Source organism: Primulina tabacum, chromosome 11 (assembly GCF_025594145.1).
Source record: "Primulina tabacum isolate GXHZ01 chromosome 11, ASM2559414v2, whole genome shotgun sequence".
NCBI lineage: Eukaryota > Viridiplantae > Streptophyta > Magnoliopsida > Lamiales > Gesneriaceae > Primulina > Primulina tabacum.
Genome location: NC_134560.1, coordinates 33,687,380 through 33,701,856, shown reverse-complemented (window position 1 = coordinate 33,701,856; position 14,477 = coordinate 33,687,380). Strand labels below are relative to the sequence as shown.

Sequence of the window (14,477 nt, the reverse complement as noted above, 5' to 3'; positions counted from 1 at the left end):
GAAAAGGTGAGGTGTCATTGGTTTGCAGCAGAACAATCCAAATTGTAAAAAAAAAATGAATGCTGGGTTGGCCCACAAATGAAAGCCCGGCCCAAATCAGTCAGAATTGGCAGTAAATACAAAAATGCCCAATTAATTGAGTCATGGAATTGATGTCTCATTGAGGGTTCTCGCCCTCACTCATTGAATAGTTGTTTTCGACAACAGAATTTTCTGACCAATGTAATCATTACATATACATACACCACAAAAACTTGTGTGAGGCGGTCTTACATGTCGTATTTTATTATACAGATATTTTATTTAGGTCATCCATGAAAAAATATTAATTTTTATGCTAAGAGTATTACTTTTTATCGTGAATATCGGTAGGGTTGACCCGTCTCAAAAATAAAATTCGTGAGACCGTCTCACAAGAGACTTATTCTACACATATATACACACACTCAACGTAAATGATATATGGACCTCATTTCCCCCCTTTTTCCTTATTTAATTTTCTTTGACCTAAATATTTTATTGCAAAATTCAGTAAATTATTAACGAATATTTATTATTTTACTAAATTTTTTTAATATTTTTGTAACATAAAGCAGTTCAAACACCACATTTCAATGATTTTTATCGTAAGAGTAATTATTGGTATCTAATAACACATAAACCAATTTATCAAATTTTCATGAGAAAAAACCTCATGTCAAAATTAAAATATTCCAAATGCTTTATCTAACTCAATTAAATAGTTTTACTTGTTCAATGATTATAATTTTGGAACATATTATCTAAATACATAAGCAACAAAAGTTGTTTCATACTCACGAATTCAGGCTGAGTCGAATTTCAAAAATTTAATCCCCCAAATTATTGGATGACATTCAATTTCTTTCTATTAATAAGAGTTTTTTCAAAATTAATTAAGCATATGTTGTATAGAACCAAATTTAAAATTGAATAATATTACTCAAAATATTTACAATGCAATCTAATGATAAGGTAAAAAGTTTATTAACACTCGCTAAAAATTATTTATCCTGGTTTTTTTAGCGAAGTATTAACCAATTTGCATAATCAAAATATCACAAGTATTTTTATTTAAAGGATAGCATAATCAGTTTGGTCAATCTTTTTGTAACGTAGATGATCAAAGATAATATTGTTCCAGTTCAACTTGGAGGAACTATTTTTGAAGTTGTAACTGTAACTTATATATAATTTGTCACTAATTAATCTTAGCAGACTGTTTTTTGCGCTCAAAATCATTTTTATTGATCCAGTTAAAGATAACCGTTCAAGAAAAGATTTTAACAGCTAATAACGGTTAAAGTTAGCTCAAGTTTTGTAAAAAAATGTTAAAAGAGTTTATTCATCATCTTTTTAAACTATATTTCGATTTCAACAAGTGATATTAAAAGAGTTGTTCTTGAAAGAGATAATACACACACCAATCTAAGTTGTTTCTCCTAAACTTGTGGCTCATCATAAAATCATCGAACCTTTTATACCATTTACTTGGTGTCTGTTTGAGGCCATACAAGGATTTCTTTAAGAGACACACCAGTGAAACCTTGGAACTAACTTAAATTATTGGTGGTTGTTGCATATAAATCACCTCATCAAGATCTCCATGCAAACAGATAGTTTTAACATCTAGTTGTTCAAGATTTTGATCCTCCTTTGCCACTATATCTAAGACGGCTCTGATTGACCTATATTCGACTATTGGTGAGAAAACCTCATGAAAAGCAACAGTCTCTATCTGTGATAAACCTTTCACAACTTATCTTGCTTTGTACCTTGGTTTCTCAACACCGGTGATTCATTCCTTATTTTTGAAGATATACTTGCATCCCACAATTCTTTTCCCCTTTGTCTTAGCGACCATGTCCAAGTTTCATTCTTAGCAACAAAAAAAAAAAAAAATCTATTTTATCTATCATTGCTTGGATCCATTGTTCTATGTTTTCAGAATTTAATGCTTCATCCTGAGTTGAGGGGTCGTCATCATTAATCTGAGAAGCAACTGAAAATACATATGTCATCGTATTTGGTTATCCTAATATTTCAGGTGGCTTGATAACTCTTCTCTGCCTATCTCTAGCTAATTGTTATCCTTGTAAGTTTGGCAGAGATTGAGTGTTGTCATCTGTTAACTCATCTTGATCCTGGTACCCATATTTTTTGTATGAGTTTCCTCCTGTAAGCTCCACCTCAATTCTGATATCGTTTCGGTCGATCTAAATTTTAGAAGACTCAGACAACACATTACTTTTAAAGTAAATGAGTCCTCCTTAAAGGTAACATCCCTATTGATTATAGTTTTGTTTATTTCGGGTTCTATACACCATAATTTGAAACCTTTAATACCTTCAGGATAACCCAAAAACACATTTGAGTGCTCTTGCCACTAGCTTGCCATGTTTAATATGGGAATATGCTGCACAACCAAATATTTTTAGCTCATGCATCCAGGATTGGTTTTGTCCTTGTCCATAATTCCATGAGAGTTTTAAATACTAATGGAACCCAAGTGCTTCTATTAATTAGGTAGCAGACATTAATTACAGCTTCAGCCCAAAAAGACTTTGAAAGACCATAATAAGAAAGGTAACACCTTGTTCTCTCCAAAAGTGTCTTATTCATGTCTCGGCTAGTCCATTTTGCTGAGGTGTGTGAGGCACAATGAGGTGTCTTGCAATAATTGTGTTCTTACATAATTCATTGAACTCATTTGAGCAGAACTATAAACCATTGTCACCTCTAATTTTCTTAAGTCTTCTGCCTCATTGATTTTTCAAGCTACAATAGCCATGTTTTGAACTTATATAATGCTTCACTTTTGTATTTTAGAGTGCATAGCCATACTCTTCTGCTGTAATCATCAATGTTATATATAGAGCATGACTTGGATCCTCCCTTGGATGGAACCTTTAAAGGCCCCAGAGGTCTGAGTAGTTATATACATACCTTTGGAAAACTGACCCTTGTTACTTTAGACCTCTACCCAGAGGTCTAAAATGTACACCTCATTTATATTATGACCCCTTCATTATTGATAAGCCCTTGCATACTCTTAGCAATCCTTGTTATTCCTCGAAAGTCGGACCTATCTGATCAAGATTTCCTAAGGAAATCAAGTTCTTTTTTAATTCAGGAACATATTGTACATCATTGAAGAATATCTTCATTCAATCTTGCATTAGTAATTTGATAGTACCAATACCTGATATATTGCAAGTTTTGTTTTCGAGACTAGCTGCCTTGCATCAACTTCTTTGAAGTTTCAAACCAGTTTCTATTTGGTGACATGGAAGAACAGCCGTTGTCAAGTACCCACATTTGATCATCTTGTCTTGTATAACACAAAAAATTTCTCCATTGTCATAGCCTTCTTGTGCTACCGCAACTTCACCTTGTTCCTTTGGCTTATGACTTTGATTATTTCGTTCGGGGAAATTTTTCCTATAGTGTCCTGTATTGTGACAAAGAGAACATTTAAATTTTTTGTTTTGGAATTTGATATGTTTTTGTTCTTGGGGGTGGGAATCCTTTTTCTATTGTCTACCCCTAATTGATAGACCATCTCACAAAATTGTTAGTTATGAATTATGTGCAAAATAATATTTAAGGGTGTGTGAAAATCTGAGATATCCTGGGTTATGGGACTCTGGAGAAGTTGTTGGAGTTCATCACATGGGCTCAGCTAGGCATCCATGGTAAGCCTGTAAGTTTTATTTCTTGAATTTTTTTGAGAAATCACACAATTGAATATAATTTGTTTTCTTGGTCAGTTGTGTTTGCTTAATATCAATGGCTACTGTTAAGCAATGAGAATAAGAGATCATACTGATTGAACTTCACTGGAAGGAAAATATTTCCCGCTGGAGACATTTACAGAGAGCAGTTGTTCTCAACCAACTGAACACAAATGACAGCAAAAAAAAGAATTATATAGTTGCTTCTTAGTGTAGAAGTGTGAGGTGTTAAAAGCGTGTTTTACTTGGAATGTACATCACCAACACTCCCCCTCAAGATTGACGTAGATTTAAGACACCAATATTGGATAACAAAAATGCATGTTGATCACGGCCTAGACTCTTGGTAAAGATGTCGGCCAGTCGAGCAGAAGTAGGAACATGTGCGGTTGTAATGATCCCATCTTTAATCCTTTTTCGAATCAAATGACAATCAATCTTGATATGTTTCATAAGTTCATGATAGAGAGGATTGGCAGCAATGTGTAATGCCGCTTTGTTATCATTGTATAAGATCGGTGTAGTAAGTAACGTGATGTCCCATGTCTTGGAGAAGACCAATAATCCAAGTAATTTAACACGTAGTGGCAACCATGGCTCGATACTCTACTTCAGCAGATGATCGGGACACCACACTTTGTTTCTTGGATTTCCAGGAGATTAAAGAGTCTCCCAACTTAATACAAAAACCAGTAAGGGATCGACGAGTCATGGAGCAAGCCGCCCAGTTAGAATCACAGCAAGCTTTGAGGACAAAAGAACTATCAAGTGAGAGGAGAATACCCAGACCAGGTGCAGATTTCTAGTAATGCAAGACGAGCAAAGCAGCGTCCAAATGAGATTTCCTGGGAGCGTGCATGAATTGGCTTAGATTTTGAACCGCATAACAATTGTAAGGTCTTGTAATCGTGAGATAAATCAGCCGACCAACCAAGCGTCTGTAAGTATCAAGAGTTGACAATAGAGGGTTGAAGGATCGTTTGTTGGCAACTTTGAGGTGCATCAAACAAAATATTCTCCAATAAGCTGCAATAGCTCGTGTTCTAAGAATGTTAACACCGATGAATTAAATCGAGTTTGATTTTAAAACCAAGCGGAAGAAACTCGAAGTAATCCTTCGTGAAGAAAGCTGTTATATTTGAAAGCTTTTTAACTTATGTAAACTGAATAACTAAAAAGCATAGGATCAATTCTCGGATGTATCAGTTCAGTTATGATTAGAACAGAACTGATAACACCTCGAACTGATCAAACCAGTTTGAAAACAACAGTTAATCAATTAAGTACAAAAGATATATTTATGGATGTTCGGAGACTTCAAATGCTCCTACGTCACCCCTTCTACCACCTCGGGTAGGATCCACTAGAAGACTTTGATCTATACAACACCTTATACAAACGCACTCAACTTAGGACTTACACTACTGCCTAATATGAACTTCTAACCTAAACTGAAGGCAGCACCTTTCAGCCAATACTTCTTTAACGTCTGTGTGTCAAAGATTACATGCACAAGTTTAATGTCTTTGTGCATGACTGTAATTGAGTGGTGGTGTGTGTGCGTGTTTGAGAACTGAACAAGAAATGCACCACGAAGGTGTTCTCACACACTAAGGGAAGTAAGCTTCTAAACTAAGCTGATATGACTTGAGTATTCCCTCTAGGCTGATTGCTTCTGAAAGCTGATAAGCAAATAAGTGTGCCATTTCCTTTTCCACACTCTTGTGTTGTATATTTGCTGACGGTCTTGAGCTTGTATTTATAGAGGCATTGAGACCGTACTTTAAGACTCATCACATATGATCGTTGCAGCTTGAATGCGTTCCTTGATATATGTGTCTCAAATTTTCTGACATGCCTCCAGGAATCTCTCGGCTTTAATTTTTGCTGCAACGTCCATTATTGTACCTTTGATCGTACAGATGCTTTTGTATCTTTGTGTGTAGCTGTAATCATATTTAGATAAGCTTGTCTTGATCTGCAACTAATTGATTCCTAACTGATGATCTTAACTGGTCATCTGAACTGATCTTCAATTTGGCTGGTGAAATCATTTGACTCATCAGTTGAACTGATTTCACTCTTTCAGTTAAACTTGTCAGCTGGGCTCTTCATCAGTTGAGCACTTCATCAGCTGGCCGGGCTTCTGAAATTCTACTACTGAACCACCTATCAGCTGGACAATCAGTTGAACTGTTCTTTGATAAATCAGTTGAGCTGATTCAGTTTGGTCGATCAGTTGGTGTTTTCTGTTTACGTCTTGATAGATTCAGTTTTGGCTCGTTTAACTGATTAGTTCGAAGCTTGATCAGTTCCAGCTTCCTGCGCACTTAGGTAAATCATTAGAAACAAAGTAACAAATTTTGTTAACATCAAAATTAAGATTGCGAATATGAAATGTTCCAACAAGGGTCCTCAATGGTGTAGGAAGAACTTTGTTGTGTAATATGATCTAAATCAGCACTAGTAAGTTTAAGATGCTGAGTCATAGAGGTATCAAAAGGTTTAGCTCCAATCAGCCCTGAATCCGACAACAATTCTAAGACATACTTTCGTTGATTGAGATAGATGCCAGACTTGAAACGAGCAACTTCAATGCCAAGAAAATATCTAAATGGCCCAAGGTCCTTAAGATGAATTTGGGAATGTAAAAATTTCTTCAAGGCAAGGATGGAAGCTTCATCACTTCCTGTGACAATAATGTCATGCACGTAGACTAAGAGTAAAATTATGTGAGCAATGTCTTTCAAATAGGGAATGATCATGGATAGATTGAATAAAACCAGCTTGCTTCATAACACCGGCGAATTTAACATTCCATTGTCTTGAAGCCTGTTTAATGCCTTACGAGGACCTGAACAATTTAAATACTTTCAGCTCCCCCTAGACATAATATCCTTGTGGAAGTTTCATGTATACCTCCTCATCTAGGTCACCGTGAAGGAAAGCATTCGTGACATACATTTGATAAAGAGGCCATCGCATAAGAACTATTACATTCATCAGGCACCGAATTGTACAATCTTGGCAATGGGGAAAATGTATCGTGGTAATCCACTCCTTGTTGTTGGGTATAACCTTTGGCCACGAGCCGAGTTTAAACTTGTCAACAGTGCCATCCAGATTCCTTTTGATTTTATACACCCATCGGCAGCCAATAGCTTTCTTACTAGGTGGCAACTCGACCAATTTCCAGGTGTGATTGGATTCTAAGGCAGCCAGCTCTAAGTCCATAGCATCTTTCCATCTAGGATCTGAAATTGCTTCATGATAGGATGTGGGTTCCCAATCAAATGATATGGAGGTTAAAAAGGTCTGATAAGTTTCAGAAAAGTTGGAATAAGTAAGGCATTGTGACAAATGAATACACACAATCGACCGAATTTGTTTGAGGCAAAGTTAGACAAGAATAATCTTTTGTCCAGATTGGAGGAGCAGTAGCAAGGAGAGATCTGCGTGGGGGTTGAGGAACACGCTGATCATGATCAAGGTTAGAGTTTGAAACATGATCATCTCCAAGAAAAGAATCATGATCAAGAGGAAAAGTCAAAGAGCTTGCAGGAAACATAGGCTGAGGAGAGGTAATTGAGGCGAAAGGAAAATAATCTTCATGGAAAACCGTATCTCTTGATACAAAAATTTTTTTGGTTTGAAAAACTAACAATTTATAACCCTTCTGAGTGCTGGAATAGCCCAAGAAGACAAAACTATTGGCTCGGACAGAGAATTTATCTTTGGAATGAAAAATGGTAGCATAACACAAACATCCAAATGTTTGAAGATGTGTGAAAGAGGGTGGCTTTTGAAATAAGATCTCAAATAGTGTCTTATTTCCCAGCAATGGACTTGGTGTACGATTAATTAGATAACAGGATGTGAGGACAGAATCTCCCCAAAACTTTAATGGGACAAATGACTGAAATCTCAGGGCTCTAGTCACATCGAGAATATGTCTATGCTTCCGCTCAACTACCCCATTTTGTTGCGGAGTATAAGGACATGAACTTTGATGTAAGATGCCTAGGGATGTTAAACAATTGAGTACATTCTATCTTAAAGAAGTCAAGAGCATTTTCAGTGCTAATAATCTTGATGACTTCTAGAGAACTGTGTTTGAACAAACGTGCAGAATTGCTTAAGGAGGTGCAGAACATCCAACTTGGAATGCATAAGATATACCCATGTGGCTTTAGAAAATTCATCAACAATGGTTAAAAAATATTTCTCCCCATTGTATGTGGGTGTGTGAAAGGTTCCCCATATATCCATATGCACAAGTTCAAAGAGACAAATTGACTTAGACAAACTCAGCAATGGAAATTGAAGTCTAGTTTTTTTAGCTTTCAGACATATGGAGCAATGCTGAAGATTAACTTTCTTATCGAGGAAAGGAAGCAATTGCATTCTAGACAATAACATATGCCCTAAACCCTGATGCCACAAGGAATGGTCAGCAACCATTACAGAAATACTAACAGATGTATTACAACACTTGTTAATCAAAGGAAACTCAGTATTTGGGATAGAAGTTGTACTCAGAAAGACTCTTGTATCAAGGTTATATAGTCCATTGATTTTCTTACCAATCCACATTACTCTCCCAGTCTTGTGGTCCTGAAACAAAAAAAAAAGTGAGAAAAGAATGTACAAAACAATTACGGTCTTTAGTGAATTTGGATATTGAGAGAAGATTGACTTTGAAATCTGCCATATATAAAACATTATCAAGTGTGATAGAATCGGTGAATGGTACTGATCCTATGTTGGAAACAGGGGCCCGACCACCATTAGGAAATCTCACAAACTTAGTGGGAGTTGCTGTAAACTTAGTCCTTAGAGCCAGAGAGATGCATAGGGTTTCCAGTCATGTGCTCATTTGCTTCACTATCTATAATCAAATGCGTGGGTATTTCAACAGTATGTGATTTACCTGCCATATTAACCATTGGTTCAGTAGGAGATTGCACTTTGCAGCTACCCAACAAATTCATGATCTCAGCATACTGCTTAGGAGTGAAGACAGATTGTAGGACTGATTCCAGCAGGTGACAACTCTCTTTGATCAACTTCAGAAGTGTTAACAAGTACAAGAGGTCTTTGGGGCTTGTAAAACTTTTTGATCGATCCCCTAATTGGTGGCTTTTATAGCCTACTGATCAGGAAATAACCAACAAGCTTGTAACATGTCTCTTTGGTATGCACATTCCAATTACAATGATCACATTGCAACACATCTTTCTTCAAATGATGTCCTTTTCTTTGATTGGAGAAGAATGCTGTGGATGGAGCTTCAACAGCAAGCAGTGATCTATGTGATTCCTCCTGTGATATGATTGAAAAGGCCTGCCCTACTGTGGGTAATGGACTCATCATCAAAACATGATTTCTAATATGAGAATAGCTCTCATTCAATCCTAACAAAAACTGCAATAACTTCTGTCATTGTTCATGTTCCACATATTGTTTGGCTGCTGCACATTCACATGATGACAATACAACCAATGAGTGGTATTCACCCCAAAGTTGTTTCAACTTGAAGAAGTAAGTAGATATAGTATTACTCCCTTGTTTAAGTTGACTAATCTCTCTGTGCAGTTAAAAAATTCGGGAACCATTAACCTTATCAAATTGTTCCTTAAGATTGGTCCAAACCACTGAGGCATCAGTGGAATAAACTTTTCCTCCAAAAATCTCCTTGGAAACCGTATTCATGATCCAAGATGACACCGAATCATTACATCCCTCCCACTGATGCAATGTGGCATGACCAACAGCCGGTCTATTCCAAGTTCCACCAATAAATCCAGTTTTATTTTTGGCTCGCAGATCAATGAACATTGCTCTACTCCAAACACCATAATTTTCAGTGCCTACTAATGTTTCATTAACGAGAGAGCCGCTCAATTCAGAAAATTAGTTTCAAATCTGTTCCAATGTGCTAAAAATCTACCGTAAAAGAGAAATACCTCAAAGTCTTGATTGGAGAGCTTTAAACAGAATTATCTCCGAGCTGAAATCAACAACTAGCTAGCTCGATTGCGAAGATCTGATCTCAATCAAATTTCGCAATCAGAAAACATCTCAAATGAAGGAAGCGATTTCTGAATTGGATCAAAATCCTTGCTATGATACCATGTTAAGCAATGAGAAGAAACAATCATATTGATTGATCTTCACTGGAAGGAAAATATTTCCCGCTGGAGACATTTAAAGTGAGCAGTTGCGCTCAACCAACTGAACAAATGGCAGCAAAAAAGGACTTATACAGTTGCTTCTTAGTCTAAAAGTGTGAGATGTTAAAAACATGTTTTACTTGGCATGTATATCACCAACAGCTACTACAACTATCTTCTCACTTTCATCGACAAGGAAGTGGATGGTGGCTTCATAAAGCCTTCTCAGCGTCACATCTTTTTCTCTGCATCAAACGCCAAAGACCTCAGTTCAGAAACTCGAGTTTGGTTAATAATTACCTCAATATTTTCTCCACTCAAATGCTTGTAATATGTATTAATATTTCTACCAAATAAGCTCAAGATAATAAGGGCTGAATTCGTTTGTAACATAAATTGTTGTTTTTGAATGGACATGTGTGTAGGAAGGAATACGTGGCTGTTGAAGACGAATTGGTGATGGGGTTAAAATGGGAGCTCGAACAGTCACATCAAGCGGGGTTCGCTGCATTTCAACACCCTGAAATCGCTCTGGTGTGAGAGAATAATGCAAGCCAAGAAGGGACGAAACTAAGCATTTTAATGTTCTAAAATTTATCTGGAAAAAAATGTATAGTTGTGTACTCTCTGATTACTGATCCAACCATGTTACTTAGCGGAAGAAGTGGCTTGTTGATGTACATATCTTTTGTATTGTATTCGATGTTGTTTGCCTATGAGAAGGTTTTGAAAAGGAGCAAGAACCGGCCCATTGCATTGTAATATGTAACCCTAACTCCAAATGATATGAATCTCCACCTGCTTATGGTCTAAATACCTACTGTCTTCTTCATCTCTCCAAGCTTCAATCACCAGATTAAACATGGGATTCAAGGAAGAGGAAAAGGGGTTGGGTTGGTAATTTTGCATCTCGCCAAAAAGGTTCGGGTTGCCCAAAAATTTTTTTGTTATACTTTTTTTGTATCTTAATTTTGGATATATTCCCCTACAGTGAATCTAAAACAACAAATGATTTTGTGTGCCTACATGGTATATCTTTTAATTTTTTAAATTTTCTTCTTTTTTCACTTTTTTCTCTCTCTTTTTCTCTTTTTCCCTCTATTTTCCTCCATTTTTTCCTCTTTTCCACAAACATTAGCGGACAGTTTTGTACGCAATAATAAAAATATTTGTTTTTTTTATGTTAAATTAATAATTTTACAATTAAAAATCAGTATATTAAATTTTTACATGTGAAAAACTGCATCATTTTTTTCGAATTTGATGAGAATTATTAATTTTTTTTTCAATGAACAAAATTTTTAATTTTTAACAATATCAAACTATTAACACTTTAATACTTAAATTAAAATTTAAAACATTTCCATTATGCAATATAAAAAACTAAAATTCAACACCAGATTTCCATCAAAAATCAATAATCATACGTTTTGAGACTTTATTTCAACTAACGATGTTAATCGACTATTTTTTAAATAAAAAACTAATCAAGAGCATTATTGGATATATCTCCATTAAAATCAATGGCTTCAAGAGAATGGTGAGATGATCAAATTGTGCCTACATTAAATAAAAATAAATATTATAAAATCAATTTTACCATATAAGAATTAATATTTTTTGGCTTAAGATTTTTACCCACTAAAAAATTTCTAGATATCATTAAAGTTCATACCATCAATAATTCAGTGAAATTGAATTGACTTCCAGTTGTTTGAAGACATGCATGAGGTACCGGAGGTGCTGAACAAGATACATGTAATTCATTGTGTGTTCCGATGTCCTATAATGATAGTAAAAATAAGAAATCTAGATAATTTTTGTTTCAAAAAAGTATTAACAGTAGTTAATTTACCTCGACTCTCAAATTTGTTTTTCTTCGTTTTGCTTGAAGTTCTACCCAACTCTTCAACTTTCTTGACTTTTTCACACCATTTCTTTTCTTGAATTCTTTTTCTTGTATCATAGAATGTCCTATCGATGATGTCCTGACACCACCATCGTCGTCTTGGCTCACTTCAGTCAAACGTATTTCCATGACTTGCTTGGTTAGATCACACACCGAATTATGCACCAAAGAGAAAGTTGATGGGTGGACGAATGCTTCGGTTGCTAGTCTTACGAGCATCATACAAAGTTTTCTATACCGTTCTGTACTTTCTCGTTTAGGATCTTCTTCGACTTCATTGCCCATACAATCGTGTACCACTCCACTCCTAGCTTTCTCGTCCATCTATTCAAGATATAATGCTCTGCCAGTTCTTTTACATCCTGCACATCATATACTTTCACAGCATGACAACACAATAATCCAGTCATCTCAAATTTTCAGCAACTACATGAAATCATCATTGTGCTAGGATTAAATGTCACCATCCATTCTCATTCTTTATCAATTAGCCCGACAACATATTCAAATAATGGTTGAGTTTCATTTTTATATTTTATGTAAGCAGCTGCGAACAAAAGAAACTCCACTTGAATAAATGAAAGATAATGGGGGTATAAATTTGATAAAGTTGACACAACATAGGGGAACTATCTAGCTTTAATCTCGGTAATTTTTGGTGTGTCTCAAATTCACATCTTAGCTCATTGTACCGCTTTTCCTCCAAGACCCGTTCGAAGTGCTTAAAAATTGCATTATATCTAAGTCGAGTTTCATACAACTCTTGATATCAGAATTGACACTTTCACTAAGTTGTGTACTCCTTTTACCAAGTGTAAAAGCCTTGTTCATGTAACAAGCTGCCCATTTTTCCTTTATATTGTAAGTAGATTGCAACTATGTGTTTTCTTGAATATTATATTGTACTAGTAGAACACTACAAGCCTCCTCGAATCAAGTCTCATCATCAATGCAATATATGCATCTCTTAAAATCAGTTGAGAAATGAGAACCATCTTTCATCAAGTTTTCCAAGTGTTTGGCGCCATTTTGCATCAATTCCATGTGAACAATCCATGAACTACCTCAGGCATCACCTCCTGTAAGGCCTTTGCCATAGCTTGATCCTGATCAGTGAAGATAGTGAGAGGTTTTTTTTGCTTGTGTGCCTCTAAAAAAGTTTCGAACAACCATTTAAATGATGATGCAGTCTCATCATACAAAAGTGCTGCACCAAAAATCACCACTCCTCTATGATGATTGAAACCTGAGAAGATAGCAAGTGGTCGTTATGCACGGTTCGTCAATACGTGGTATCTAGTGACACAACATCACCAAAATACTCATAGTCGATTAACATTCTCGCATCAGCCCAAAAAACATTAGTTATATGTTCTTCCACATCCATCTGATTAGCATGGTAAAATGATAGATTTTTAAATAATTGTTGTTGAAAATATCGCATCAGACAAACAACTTTCCCATATACCATACTTCTTTGTCTTTTGGATCGAATATAATTTTTAGCATCCAACATTGTATAACCAAGACCATCTATTCCCCCTGCATGCTTACTCATCAACTGAAAATTTGATTTTTGTTTAAGCCCAACATCCTCTGCCAAATCAATCTCATAAGCTTGAACTTCTGTAATTTTACGTTGGGAAGACAACATATGAACTGTTTCTTGAAGATGGAGCGGGTGATTATGCTCTTCGATAAACTCATTAGCTTTATATTTATTATCAACAAATGTGACGCCCATTCTTGCTTTACAATTGTTCGAGTCTCAAGCCGAGGATTGAGTGTCGATGAATCTCTTTTGTCTTTTTTATGAACACCCTCTTTGCAACAAACATACTTATAAGAAGTTATAAATCCGATGTTCTTGTTCTTCTTAAAATAATGCTTCCTAACTCCAAATCCAGTTTTCCCACCATATTCAACCCAAAACTTCCAAGACTCGTCTAAACTATCAAATTACATACCAATCTTAGGCTTAAATTCGATATTTGAACTAGAATCCATCAAGAATCTCAAAGTATCAATAAATTTTTGGCTTGTTTCAGTCTCAGTTTTCAATGAAGGTGACAAAAAACGCAAAAAATTTCTCTGTTACATATTAAATGCAACAAATTAATAATAAAACAATATTTTTCTCAACTAATATCCAAGAGTAATAAGCCAAAACTCAATAAGTCAAGTACGTCAATTGTAACCAGTGTCAATCAAAATTCTAAACCAGGCGAGTTGTGTCATGTACAAGAGAACATTGAAATAGCCTGATTGTCTTGTTGGTCTGCATGAAGTATTTTGTATTGCTCCATATTCACCCTACTAGATGTAAAATTCGTACAAAAATCATATTCAAATGATATCCTTATTAGTGATAAATATAAGATTCTTACTAAAAAAAATTAATTTTAGATTAGATTATTACAGTAATTTTTTTCTAATATTATACTAACTATTGAAAATACATCACGCCCAATTTTATAAACTATTCAAAAATGAAAGGAAAATTCATAATTTAAAATCCCGATACATTCTTCAATATTTTTTTATAATTATTGATTAATTATTTGATATTATATATATATATATATATATATATATATATATATTCTTGGCTTTTTGTTTGTGACTTTGTTTTAACATTATTTT

The 14,477-nt window shown here is 35.2% G+C and overlaps 1 pseudogene; it reads right to left on the bottom strand.

Moving 5' to 3' along the window:
• Positions 1-11,771: 11,771 nt before the first annotated feature.
• On the bottom strand, positions 11,772-13,841 carry LOC142519772 (protein FAR1-RELATED SEQUENCE 5-like; annotated as a pseudogene).
• Positions 13,842-14,477: the final 636 nt, after the last annotated feature.